Raw genomic sequence first — 15143 nt, 5'->3', positions numbered from 1 at the left:
TCACTAAAAATCGGCTTTCATCTGAAAATACCACTGTCCTCCACTGCTCTTCTGTCCAGTTTACGTGCAGTCTGGCCCATGCCAGCCTCTTTTTCCTCATTACAAGAGTTAAACATGGCTTCTTCTAGGCAACTCTAGCCGTTATTCCCAAACCACAGAGTCTTTTCAAAAATGGCTCAAATGGCTCTGAGCACTATGGGACTTAACAGCTGAGGTCATCAGTCCCCTAGAACTTAGAACTACTTAAACCTAACTAACCTAAGGACATCACACACACCCATGCCCGAGGCAGGATTCGAACCTGCGACCGTAGCGGTCGCGCGGTTCCAGACTGAAGCGCCTAGAACCGCTCGGCCACACCGGCCGGCCACAGAGTCTTTTCCTAACAACTGATGAACTGGAATCAACTCCTGATGCCTTTTGCATTCTTTTGCCAGTTCAGCTGAACTAGCAGTCCTGTTTTTCCGGCTTAGTCAACGAATTAGTCTGTCGTCCCAGGTTGAAGAAATGTGCGGGCGTCTGCTTTGTACTAAATTTTCCATATTTTCTTTGGCCATGAGATTCTGCAGATGTCTATTCACAGCTGACCGCAAACAGTTTAATCTCTTCACAATTTCAGTGTTGTTTAGCCTTCTTTGTGTAAAACCTCGATGCACTTTTTCTTTATAGGGGTTAATAATAAACGAGTTTTCACCATGACGGTAAATGCAAGCAAGCACAGTAGGAAGAAAATTTAAAAAATCCATTACTTTCAGACCAGAACTAGCGAACACATAATCTCAGTTAACGCAGAGCACTTTCTGAGGTAGTAATCGGCAGTATATCACATTATTGCTAGGCACTGCAGCAGGGCACCAAATAAATAAATTAATAAATACGTATATATTTCTGCTTGAAGAAGCGTGACTAACAAAAGAACATCACTGCAATAAATGTCGTGCAACACTTAAGAACAGTAGTGTACTTGTTAATAAGGCCGGTATTACACGATCATACGTCTTTCACAAAGAAATATGTTGAAATATTTGTCAAATTTCTTTGACAAAGATCTTTGACGTGGCGCTAGGAAGGGGTATTTACACTGTCGTCATATTTTGGTAAAATTTCAAGATGGCGGGTAACAGCTTATTATGCGCTACAGTTGCTACTACCACCATTGCATTGTGTGTGTGTTTGGAAGAGAAGCGGCGGAAAAAAAGGAAACATACTTGCATGAAGCCACAAGTATTACATCGAGATAATGACAGCATACAGCAAAATTTTTTACTTGAGCTGCAACTGGAAGACGTCACATCTTGTATATAAATAACTTACGAATGGATGAGAGTGTATTTCAGTATTTGCTCAGTGAAGTGGCTTCTTATATTACAAAACAGAATACTCTTGAGACGTGGGATTTAGGGAAAGCAGGAAAGGTGTGTACGGGGCCTAATCAGTTACCGTCGGTTGCGCAGAAAACACATACACTTTATTAAAAAAAAAAAAAAAACTCTCAACAATCATTTTCAAAAAGATTTTACTACACTGGCGGCTGAAAGCCTTGTTAGAAGAATTGCAAGTTATTATCGGCTGAAGGCCACAGGCAATGTTACATACAATCAACGGCTGAAGGCCTGATTAAGAAGGTTCAAAATTATTCGTCAGCTGAAGGCCAGAAGCAATTTCAAAGATACACAACGGCTGAAGGCCTGAATTACCAATAAGCTGAACAATTACGCGTTAAAAATACCAAAAAGCCTTTTAACAATCTTAATAACCATAACAAGTTATCTTGACGGCTGAAGTCCTTATCAAGACAGAACTGAAACTATTTGTCGGCTGAAGGCCACAAGCAATGTTACAAACAATTAACGGCAGAAGGCCAGCAGCAATTTCAGAATACACAAGGGCTGAGGGCCTGAATTACAAATAAGGTGGACAATTACACCTTTAAAATACTAAAACCCTTTCTAATAATCTTAATAGCTAGTAACAAGCTATAGTGATGGCTGAAGGCTTTATTAAGAGAAAACTGGAAATAATTTGTCGGCTGAAGACCACAAGCAGTGTTACAGACAATTAATGCCTGAAGGCCGGAATTACAAGTGGGGAGGGCAATAACATATTAAAACATTAGCGTAAATTTTAAACAACTTGTCCAAATAAGATTGAGTGATCCACAGACAGTGCTCCCTGGATCGACCTGAGGAAGGTGATTACACCTGTGTAAGTGGTGAGACAGCCAGCCAAGAGTTGTAGTCAAGTAACAGGATGTCAACTCACACTAGGGGTAGCTTAAGCGCTGACCAACTGACTAACAAATCCGCCTAACGTCCGATCACCGGTACTACGATGGAATATTTTAAGGCAAGGGCGAGGAGACGGACAGCACCACGTCTTCAGAAACGCACCCAACGCCGAAGGAAACACTAGAACCGAGGTAGACCTCCCAAAAACAAATGCACAGTACAGTTCAAGAAGCTGTCGAACTACACGCCATGTCGGACTGCATCAACATGACGAGGAAAGGTACACTGCCGGAAAAGTACGCTAACCTCCAGGGCAGGTGACTGGGGCGTTAGCGGCCACAAGGCAGAGAATACTGCTGGTTGCACTTCAGTAATAAGAATAATAGTAAATCCAAACTAACATCAAGGAGTAGAAGGCAGGTAATAGGTTCCACCAACCTGACAGACTCCACTTGTTGCGGTTGGTTTCACCGACCCTGGTAGCCACAACATGCAAACAACAGCGAGATCTCAAACAGTGGAGGTTTCAGTACTGGACACGGTTCACTCAACCTCAAACGTCCTGGGTTCGGTCGTCGGCTACAGCCCCTCGGTCCGACAGTGCCCGCACGCCGCCAGCGGTCCCGGCCTGCCCGCGCACTGCGGACCTCCACGTGGCTCCGTCCAAAGCCGAACTGCCTGACACACGCGCCGACCCGCAATACTAGCCGTGGCACCAAAGATAGTACCACAGTACTACCTATCGATAACCGCTGCTGCTGCCACCCGTGGACAAACAATACTAGCAAATCAGTGGCACCATTAACACAAGATGGAAACGAGACGCCACTAAAGCTATTACACGAAGTCAAATTATGAATGGCAAGAACACGAGCCACACATGGCTCCACTCCCTTGAGAAATACCTGCAGAAGACAGGCAAACTGTGACACTGGGATTTCTTGATACAGGAAACAGCTACTCTAGTTTACAGCACGGTACTCAAATATCACATTGCACATTAACCATAATAATTCCAGAAACGTGTGAAGCGATTTATAAAGCACTGAAGGGGAAATATGTAAAGGCAAATAAATGTTTAGTACACTATATGGGCAACAAGAACTAATTTTATATTTGAATAATTTAATTAATGGAATTAGTGTTCCAAGAATTACAAAATTAATAAAAAGTACGGAACAGACGAAGGACTTTTTAACTTGTGGCTTCCAGAATTCAAAAATAGACAGAGTAGAATCGAAAGGTAAGAATGATTTTTTTTAACCTCTATTCTCGGTAGCTGAAAAGCTGCCTGGATGTTTCCAGATGTAGAGGTGTGATTGTTGACACATGTCGCCTGCAGCATATTCCACCTGACCACCAACACACAATTAATAGCATGCACTGTGCCCCTTGCTCACATCTCTACTCTTGTCGAAGCAAGTGTGAGTCTGAAGAACTCACCAACTTCAAAGTTCAAATGGTTCAAATGGCTCTGAGCACTATGGGACTTAACATCTATGGTCATCAGTCCCCTAGAACTTAGAACTACTTTAACCTAGCTAACCTAAGGACATCACACAACACCCAGTCATCACGAGGCAGAGAAAATCAACTTCAAAGACATGTTTACAAAGACACTACAGAAACGTCAAATAGCTGCAAGGACGCCAACTCTCCAAGTGGTTGCATTTCACATTGCAGTGAACAGGAGACGAACGACTTCTATGATCAAATGTACGGCGAGGTCCCAGATTTGATCATATTTATTTGAAGACAGGCGAGATCTGACAAAGTTCCCTATTACACCATCAAATGTGAAATATTTATTTATCTTTGACATAAATATTTCACATGGCAACTTTGACAAAGAAATGTTGTTGTTGTTGTGGTCTTCAGTCCTGAGACTGGTTTGATGCAGCTCTCCATGCTACTCTATCCTGTGCAAGCTTCTTCATCTCCCAGTACCTACTGCAACCTACATCCTTCTGAATCTGCTTAGTGTATTGATCTCTTGGTCTCCCTCTACGATTTTTACCCTCCACGCTGCCCTCCAATGCTAAATTTGTGATCCCTTGATGCCTCAAAACATGTCCTACCAACCGATCCCTTCTTTTAGTCAAGTTGTGCCACAAACTTCTCTTCTCCCCAATCCTATTCAATACCTCCTCATTAGTTACGTGATCTACCCACCTTATCTTCAGCATTCTTCTGTAGCACCACATTTCGAAAGCTTCTATTCTCTTCTTGTCCAAACTAGTTATCGTCCATGTCTCACTTCCATACATGGCTACACTCCATACAAATACTTTCAGAAACGACTTCCTGACACCTAAATCTATACTCGATGTTAACAAATTTCTCTTCTTGAGAAACGCTTTCCTTGCCATTGCCAGTCTACATTTTATATCCTCTCTACTTCGACCATCATCGGTTATTTTACTCCCTAAATAGCAAAACTCCTTTACTACTTTAAGTGTCTCATTTCCTAATCTAATTCCCTCAGCATCACCCGATTTAATTTGACTACATTCCATTATCCTCGTTTTGCTTTTGTTGATGTTCATCTTATATCCTCCTTTCAAGACACTGTCCATTCCGTTCAACTGCTCTTCCAAGTCCTTTGCTGTCTCTGACAGAATTACAATGTCATCGGCGAACCGCAAAGTTTTTACTTCTTCTCCATGAATTTTAATACCTACTCCGAATTTTTCTTTTGTTTCCTTTACTGCTTGCTCAATATACAGATTGAATAACATCGGGGAGAGGCTACAACCCTGTCTCACTCCTTTCCCAACCACTGCTTCCCTTTCATGCCCCTCGACTCTTATAACTGCCATCTGGTTTCTGTACAAATTGTAAATAGCCTTTCGCTCCCTGTATTTTACCCCTGCCACCTTCAGAATTTGAAAGAGAGTATTCCAGTCAACATTGTCAAAAGCTTTCTCTAAGTCTACAAATGCTAGAAACGTAGGTTTGCTTTTTCTTAATCTTTCTTCCAAGATAAGTCGTAAGGTCAGTATTGCCTCACGTGTTCCAACATTTCTACGGAATCCAAACTGATCTTCCCCGAGGTCGGCTTCTACCAGTTTTTCCATTCGTCTGTAAAGAATTCGCGTTAGTATTTTGCAGCTGTGACTTATTAAACTGATAGTTCGGTAATTTTCACATCTGTCAACACCTGCTTTCTTTGGGATTGGGATTATTATATTCTTCTTGAAGTCTGAGGGTATTTCGCCTGTCTCATACATCGTGCTCACTAGATGGTAGAGTTTTGTCATGACTGGCTCTCCCGAGGCCATCAGTAGTTCTAGTGGAATGTTGTCTACTCCCGGGGCCTTGTTTCGACTCAGGTCTTTCAGTGCTCTGTCAAACTCTTCACGCAGTATCTTATCTCCCATTTCGTCTTCATCTACATCCTCTTCCATTTCCATAATATTGTCCTCGAGTACATCTCCCTTGTATAAACCCTCTATATACTCCTTCCACCTTTCTGCCTTCCCTTCTTTGCTTAGAACTGGGTTTCCGTCTGAGCTCTTGATATTCATACAAGTGGTTCTCTTCTCTCCAAAGGTGTCTTTAATTTTCCTGTAGGCAGTATCTATCTTACCCCTAGTGAGACAAGTCTCTACATCCTTACATTTGTCCTCTAGCCATCCCTGCTTAGCCATTTTGCACTTCCTGTCGATTTCATTTTTGAGACGTTTGTATTCCTTTTTGCCTGCTTCATTTACTGCATTTTTATATTTTCTCCTTTCATCAATTAAATTCAATATTTCTTCTGTTACCCAAGGATTTCTATTAGCCCTCGTCTTTTTACCTACTTGATCGTCTGCTGCCTTCACCACTTCATCCCTCAGAGCTACCCATTCTTCTTCTACTGTATTTCTTTCCCCCACTCCTGTCAATTGTCCCCTTATGCTCTCCCTGAAACTCTGTACAACCTCTGGTTCTTTCAGTTTATCCAGGTCCCATCTCCTTAAATTCCCACCTTTTTGCAGTTTCTTCAGTTTCAATCTGCAGTTCATAACCAATATATTGTGGTCAGAATCCACATCAGCCCCTGGAAATGTCTTACAATTTAAAACCTGGTTCCTAAATCTCTGTCTTACCATTATATAATCTATCTGATACCTTTTAGTATCTCCTGGCTTCTTCCATGTATACAGCCTCCTTTCATGATTCTTGAACCAAGTGTTAGCTATGATTAAGTTATGCTCTGTGCAAAATTCTACAAGGCGGCTTCCTCTTTCATTCCTTCCCCCCAATCCATATTCACCTACTATGTTTCCTTCTCTCCCTTTTCCTACTGACGAATTCCAGTCACCCATGACTATTAAATTTTCGTCTCCTTTCACTACCTGAATAATTTCTTTTATCTCGTCATACATTTCATCTATTTCTTCTTCATCTGCAGAGCTAGTTGGCATATAAACTTGTACTACTGTAGTAGGCATGGGCTTTGTGTCTATCTTGGCCACAATAATGCGTTCACTATGCTGTTTGTAGTAGCTAACCCGCACTCCTATTTTTTTATTCATTATTAAACCTACTCCTGCATTACCCCTATTTGATTTTGTATTTATAACCCTGTAATCACCTGACCAAAAGTCTTGTTCCTCCTGCCACCGAACTTCACTAATTCCCACTATATCTAACTTTAACCTATCCATTTCTCTTTTCAAATTTTCTAACCTACCTGCCCGATTAAGTGATCTGACATTCCACGCTCCGATCCGTAGAACGCCAGTTTTCTTTCTCCTGATAACGACGTCCTCTTGGGTAGTCCCCGCCCGGAGATCCGAATGGGGGACTATTTTACCTCCGGAATATTTTACCCAAGAGGACGCCATCATCATTTAATCATACAGTAGAGCTGCATGTCCTCGGGAAAAATTACGGCTGTAGTTTCCCCTTGCTTTCAGCCGTTCGCAGTACCAGCACAGCAAGGCCGTTTTGGTTAATGTTGCAAGGCCAGATCAGTCAATCATCCAGACTGTTGCCCCTGCAACTACTGAAAAGGCTGCTGCCCCTCTTCAGGAACCACATGTTTGTCTGGCCTCTCAACAGATACCCCTCCGTTGTGGTTGCACCTACGGTACGGTCATCTGTATCGCTGAGGCACGCAAGCCTCCCCACCAACGGCAAGGTCCATGGTTCATGGGGGGGGACAAAGAAATATGACAGTGTAATACCGGCCTAATCGGAGCCCAAATAGCGGCGCGTGCGCCGCACGTTACGCCCCTTCCCAAACTATGCAATTACGGACGTCGCGTTCCTGCACCCTGACAGTTTCAACAGTAGCTCAGTCATGCGAACTTCAGAGGCCGAAGGCCGGCGAGCCGGTACGGAAATTGAAAAATTAAGGCACGAGGTGAGAGACGGGTCGGCAGCGAGCCCGGCCCGTCCCAGCCGCCCCGTTATTCATTATTACCACCTCCTTTTTTCTCGCTCGCTAACTGGCCGCCCGTCGCGTCCGAGAGGAAGGTGCCAGCGACGGTGGCGTGCGCCGGCCGCCGGACGCCCAGAGGCGTGGAAATTACGCCGGCCCCGTCAAGGGCCCCGGCGGTGGGCGTGGTGCGCTCTCTGTGGGCGATCACGCGCCGGGCGTCGACGCCTCACGCGCGGAATAATGCGCTCCGCGGGGGCGGCGGCGGCGGCGGCGGCGGCGGAGCGGGCGCCGTTCGGACACAGAAAGGCAAGGTCGCCGACCGCCGCCTCCACGTGGCCAGCCGGCGTCTCCACCCCGCGGCGAGGCGAGGGGCCAGCGCCGAGCACGTGCGCTCTAAGAGAGCCGCCGCGCCACGCTCGTCCCCGTTGCCACTTTCCAAGACTACGTACATTGTCTGATCTACAGGCTCTAGACAAAACGTGGAGCTCCGTCAGTAAGACGGAAGGAAAAAGAGAGATGTAGGTACAAGGAAGGTAACCGCGATGAGACCGTAGATAATAGAAGAAATACTTCTACATCTACATGATTACTCTGCAATTCACGCTTAAGTGCTTGGCAGAGGGTTCATCGAACCACAATCATACTATCTCCCTACCATTCCACTCCCGAACAGCGCGCGGGAAAAACGAACACCTAAACCTTTCTGTTCGAGCTCTGATTTCTCTTATTTTATTCTGATGATCATTCGTACCTATGTAGGTTGGGCTCAACAAAATATTTTCGCATTCGGAAGAGAAAGTTGGTGACTGAAATTTCGTAAATAGATCTCGTCGCGACGAAAAACGTCTTTGCTTTAATCACTTCCATCGCAACTCGCGTATCATATCTGCCACACTCTCTCCCCTATTACGTGATAATACAAAACGAGCTCCCCCTTTTTTGCACCCTTTCGATGTCCTCCGTCAATCGCACCTGGTAAGGATCCCACACCGCGCAGCAATATTCTAACAGAGTACGAACTAGTGTAGTGTAAGCTCTCTCTTTAGTGGGCTTGTTGCATCTTCTAAGTGTCCTGTCAATGAAACGCAACCTTTAGCTCTCCTTCTCCACAATATTATCTGTTCGGTCTTTCCAACTGAAGTTGTTCGTAATTTTAACACCCAGGTACTTAGTTGAATTGACAGCCTTGAGAATTGTACTATTTATCGAGTAATCGAATTCCAACGGATTTATTTTGGAACTCATGTGGATCACCTCATACTTTTCGTTGTTTAGCGTCAACTGTACCTGCCACACCATATAGCAATCTTTTCTAAATCGCTTTGCAACTGATACTGGTCTTCGGATGACCTTACTAGACGGTAAATTACAGCATCATCTGCGAACAACCTAAGAGAACTGCTCAGACTGTCACCCAGGTCATTTATATAGATCAGGAATAGCAGAGGTCCCAGGACGCTTCCCTGGGGAACACCTGATATCCCTTCAGTTTTACTCGATGATTTGCGGTCTATTACTACGAACTGCGACCTTCCTGACAGGAAATCACGAATCCAGTCGCACAACTGAGACGATACCCCGTAGGCCCGCAGCTTGATTAGAAGTCGCTTGTGAGGAACGGTGTCAAAAGCTTTCCGAAAATCTAGAAATACGGAATCAACTTGAGATCCCCTGTCGATAGCGGCCATTACTTCGTGCGAATAAAGAGCTAGCTGCGCTGCACAAGAACGATGTTTTCTGAAACCATGCTGATTACGCATCAATAGATCGTTCCCTTCGAGGTGATTCATAATGTTTGAATACAGTATATGCTCCAAAACCCTACTGCAAACCGCCGTCAATGATAAAGGTCTGTAGTTCGATGGATTACTCCTACTACCGTTCTTAAACACTGGTGCGACCACCGCAATTTTCCAATCTGTAGGTACAGATCTATCGGTGAGCGAGCGGTTGTATATGATTGCTAAGTAGGGAGCTATTGTATCAGCGTAATCTGAAAGGAACTTCAGTTGATCGACGAAAGAAGGAAGTACAGAAATGTTCAGGGAAACTCAGCAATACAGAAATACAAGTTGTAACATGCCTGGGAGTACGAATCGGTGGGGTACTTTATACTTATTTCTCGATTCGTGACCGTGCGCCCTGTCCACACCACGTACCTGATAATCCCGCGGCGGTCGTATTATTCTGCTCCACACTGCTGCTGGCTTGCCTAAAATTATCTATCGAAATATGCAAGCGGGTTTAGGGGAGCGAGCCACTCAACGTCAAGCATAACACTGTCCTACCTCTGGTATGAACATCTATATTCTGAGACGATAAGAAATCACAGGTAACACTGTTTACATTCTAAGTCATAAATGTTTACCCCAATTAACAATCTTGATGATTATCTGTCCACAATATCACTCAAAACGAGCGTACGCGTAACCGACACGATGCGCGTCATTGTTGATAATGCGGAAACCGAATGATCGAACGAAAGTTCTTACGCTCGTCACACATACAGATACCTGGTAGTAGTCCTCCTTGACACTAGTAATGATATAACACTCTTCGTAAAGTTAATTTTTCAGTTCTCAGTTCTCACTTGTACGAGCGTGCGCGGTAACCGTCGCGGCGCGGCTGTTTGTTGATAATGCGGAAACGCGATGATCGAACGCACGTCTTCTCTCTCGCTACAAGACACTGGCACTTGACTGCACTCTTTTATGGTAACTAATTTCTACTGATTCACTTCAGTTCATTCCGGGAGACCGAACACGGCGCGGATGATTGATACTGTACGGTACGACACGCAACGAGAGGATACACAAATACGTTATCTGCAGCACTGCTCATTTTTAAATTACTTCTTGACGCACTTTCCTCTGAACCATTTACTTTTTTTATCACTTTACTCTAATAGCACTTGTAGCAACACTTCAACTTCCATGCCAACAATGTCTCTCAGACGCAGAGCTACACACTACACAATATAACAGTTCCGTGTCCCATGCTCGACTCTACAGACGCAGCTGCCCGCAAAGGTACTCCACAACTAAGCCAGCGATATGACAATACGCTTACAAAGTCACATAGGAACGAAATAAACGGGAAGCGCAGGGAATCTAAGGTGAAGTGGCTAAATGAAAAATGTGAAGAAATTGAAAAAAGAAGATTGTCTGAACGGCTTGCCTGGCATATAGAAAAGTCAAAACAACCTTCGGTTAAATTAAAAGCAAAGGCGTTAAAATTAACAGTCAAAAATGAATCCCACCGATAAATGCAAAGGAGAGAGCGAATATTTCGAACAAAACACTGAAGTCCTCTGTCAGGGGAAGGACATGTCTGCTAACGTGACAGAAGAAGAAACAGAAGTCGACAGGAAGAGATAAGGGATCCAGTATCAGAGCCAGAATTTAAAAGAGCTATGGACTGACTTGAGATCATACAGGGTGTTTCAAAAATGACCGGTATATTTGAAACGGTAAGAAAAACTAAACGAGCAGCGATAGAAATACACCGTTTGTTGCAATATGCTTGGGACAACAGTACATTTTCAGGCGGACAAACTTTCGAAATTACAGTAGTTACAATTTTCAACAACAGATGGCGCTGCAAGTGATGTGAAAGATATAGAAGACAACGCAGTCTGTGGGTGCGCCATTCTGTACGTCGTCTTTCTGCTGTAAGCGTGTGCTGTTCACAACGTGCAAGTGTGCTGTGGACAACATGGTTTATTCCTTAGAACAGAGGATTTTTCTGGTGTTGGAATTCCACCGCCTAGAACACAGTGTTGTTGCAACAAGACGAAGTTTTCAACGGAGGTTTAATGTAACCAAAGGACCGAAAAGCGATACAATAAAGGATCTGTTTGAAAAATTTCAACGGACTGGGAACGTGACGGATGAACGTGCTGGAAAGGTAGGGCGACCGCGTACGGCAACCACAGAGGGCAACGCGCAGCTAGTGCAGCAGGTGATCCAACAGCGGCCTCGGGTTTCCGTTCGCCGTGTTGCAGCTGCGGTCCAAATGACGCCAACGTCCACGTATCGTCTCATGCGCCAGAGTTTACACCTCTATCCATACAAAATTCAAACGCGGCAACCCCTCAGCGCCGCTACCATTGCTGCACGAGAGACATTCGCTAACGATATAGTGCACAGGATTGATGACGGCGATATGCATGTGGGCAGCATTTGGTTTATTGACGAAGCTTATTTTTACCTGGACGGCTTCGTCAATAAACAGAACTGGCGCATATGGGGAACCGTAAAGCCCCATGTTGCAGTCCCATCGTCCCTGCATCCTCAAAACGTACTGGTCTGGGCCACCATTTCTTCCAAAGGAATCATTGGCCCATTTTTCAGATCCGAAACGATTACTGCATCTCGCTACCTGGACATTCTTCGTGAATTTGTGGCGGTACAAACCGCCTTAGACGACACTGCGAACACCTCGTGGTTTATGCAAGATGGTGCCCGGCCACATCGCACGGCCGACGTCTTTAATTTCCTGAATGAATATTTCGATGATCGTGTGATTGCTTTGGGCTATCCGAAACATACAGGAGGCGGCGTGGATTGGCCTCCCTATTCGCCAGACATGAACCCCTGTGACTTCTTTCTGTGGGGACACGTGAAAGACCAGGTGTACCGCCAGAATCCAGAAACAATTGAACAGCTGAAGCAGTACATCTCATCTGCATGTGAAGCCATTCCGCCAGACACGTTGTCAAAGGTTTCGGGTAATTTCATTCAGAGACTACGCCATATTATTGCTACGCATGGTGGATATGTGGAAAATATCGTACTATAGAGTTTCCCAAACCGCAGCGCCATCTGTTGTTGACGATTGTAACTACTGTAATTTCGAAAGTTTGCCTGCCTGAAAATGTACTGTTGTCCCAAGCATATTGCAACAAACGGTGTATTTCTATCGCTGCTCGTTTAGTTTTTATTGCCGTTTCAAATATACCGGTCATTTTTGAAACACCCTGTATAAGGCACAACGTCTAGACACCACTCCATCTGAATTCCTAAAACCATTGGAGAAAGTGGCAACAAAACGACTCTTCACCTTGATGTGTAGAAATTATGAGACTGGCAAGATACCATCAAGTTTTCGGAAAAACGTCATCCACACAATTCCGAAACTGCAGGACACACAAGTGCGGAATTGTCGCTACATCAGCTTAACAGCTCATGCATCCAAGTTGCTGACTAGAATAATAAACAAAAATGGCTCTGAGCACTATGGGACTTAACTTCTGAGGTCATCAGTCCCCTAGAACTTAGAACTACTTAAACCTAACTAACCTAAGGACATCACTCACATCCATGCCCGAGGCAGGATTCGAACCTGCGACCGTAGTGGCCGCGCGGTTCTAGACTGTAGCGCCTAGAACCGCTCGGCCACTACAGCCGGCAATAATATACAGAAGAACGGAAAAGGAAGTTGAGGATGTGTTAGATGATAATCAGTTTGGGTTTAGGAAAGGTAAAGGCACCAGAGAGGCACATCTGACGTTGCGGCTGATAACGGAACCAAGAGTGAGAAAAAATCGTAAATATAGGAAAAGCGTTCGATCATTTAAAATGATGCAGGATGTTAGAAATTCTGAGAAAAATAGGGGTAAGCTATCGGAAAAGACTGGTAATATGTTATATGAAGAAGAATCAAGAGCGAACAATAAGAGTGGGAAACTAAGAACGAAGTGGTCGGATTACAAAGGGTGTAAGACAGAGACGTGGGCTCTCTCTCGTACTGTTCAGACTACACAAAGAGGACGCAATGACGGAAATGAAAGAAAGGTTCAAGAGTGTGATTAAAATTCGGGGTGAAATGATGTAAGTGATATATTCGCTGATGACATTGCTAATCTCAGTGAAGGTGAAGAAGAATTACAGGATGTGTTGACTGGCATGAACAGTATAATGAGTAGAGGAAACGAGAACAGCGAGATACTTGATATCAGGGATGGGGATCACGAAGTAGGCGAAATTAAGGAACGCTGTTATCTAGGCACTAAAATAACCCATGACGGACGGACAAAGAGGACATAAATAACAGACTAACACTGACAAACAGGCAACTCCTGGCCAAGAGGAGTCCGCTCATATGAAACACACGCCTTAATTTGAGGAAGAAATTTCTGAGAATGTACGTTTGGAGCACTTCTTTCGTGGTAATGAAACACAGACACTGGAAAATCCAGAACACAAGAGAATCGAAGCATTTGAGATGTCGTGCTACAGGAGAATGTTGAAAATTAGGTGGACTGATGATGTAAGAAATGAGGGTCTTTTCAGCAGAATCAGTGAGGAGAAGAATATATGGGAAACATTGACAAGAAGAAAGGACAGGATGTTAGGATATCTGTTAAGACCTTCAGGAATAACTTTCATGGTTTTGGAGGGAGCTGTAGAGGGTAAAACGTCTAGAGGAAGACAGAGATTGCAATACATTCAGAAAACAGAAGACATAGGCAGCAAGTCAATAAAAAAAGAAAAATGGGCAGGCTACACATCGAAAGATATGCAATATGTATCTAAATAATATCTTAATAATTCGCGGCAATGTCCTGACTTACACTTTGCAGGTTGGTGTACGTAGGGACTGCCTGTAGGCAAAAGAGTATTCTGTCGTTACTAGAGCATTTTAACGAGTGTGACGGTCTTTTTTAAACTTCGTTCGTTATGAGAAAATGAAAAGCTATAAGTCATTTTGTAAACAGCTGTTCAAAAAGATTTCAGTATTTGCCACTGGAACAAACATGATATTATTAAAAATGTAGTACAGAACTGACTTTTAATCTCCCATGTTAGCACAAAGTGCAGTTACCGGAGGTAACGAATTTCGTCCAGTTGCTGCAGTCGACTGTAAACAAATGAAAGCATGTGAAAAGTGCGCCACGGTCTTTCAATCAACCGCTTTCAGTTGAAAGTTTGTGTGAGTACAATGTACACCAACGAAGGGAAAGCATAAACGCTACTGACTTATGAAGAATGGAAGTTAGCAGAGCAGCAACTGCAATAATGGTTTCTTATTTACAATACGGGTATGTTTAGTACAGTACTGTAGTACTTTTAAACGTCATATTATGAACATTAAAGGAACTCCGTAACTATTCACACAAATTTTCAACTGAAGGTGGTTGACTGAATGACTGGTGTATACTTTCCATGTGTTTCCATTTGCTTATTGTAACTCCAACAAGTGGACAAGTTACGGTGTTCCTGGTTCTTGCAGTGTGTCCTAGAACACGAGAGTCAAAGTCAGTTTTGTGTGTACGGTTTTTAATGATGCGCGGGATTAGCCGAGCGGTCTAAGGCGCTGCAGTCATGGACTGTGCGGCTGATCCCGGCGGAGGTTCGAGTCCTCCCTCAAGCATGGGTGTGTGTGTTTGTCCTTTGGATAATTTAGGTTAAGTAGTGTGTAAGCTTAGGGACTGATGACCTTAGCAGTTAAGTCCCATAAGATTTCACACACATTTGAACATTTTTTGTTTTTAATGACGTCATGTTTACGTGAGTAGTACACTGTGAAAATCTCGTACTCCT

Source organism: Schistocerca nitens, chromosome 9 (genome assembly GCF_023898315.1).
Source record: "Schistocerca nitens isolate TAMUIC-IGC-003100 chromosome 9, iqSchNite1.1, whole genome shotgun sequence".
NCBI lineage: Eukaryota > Metazoa > Arthropoda > Insecta > Orthoptera > Acrididae > Schistocerca > Schistocerca nitens.
Note: the sequence above shows the minus strand (reverse complement) of the source record.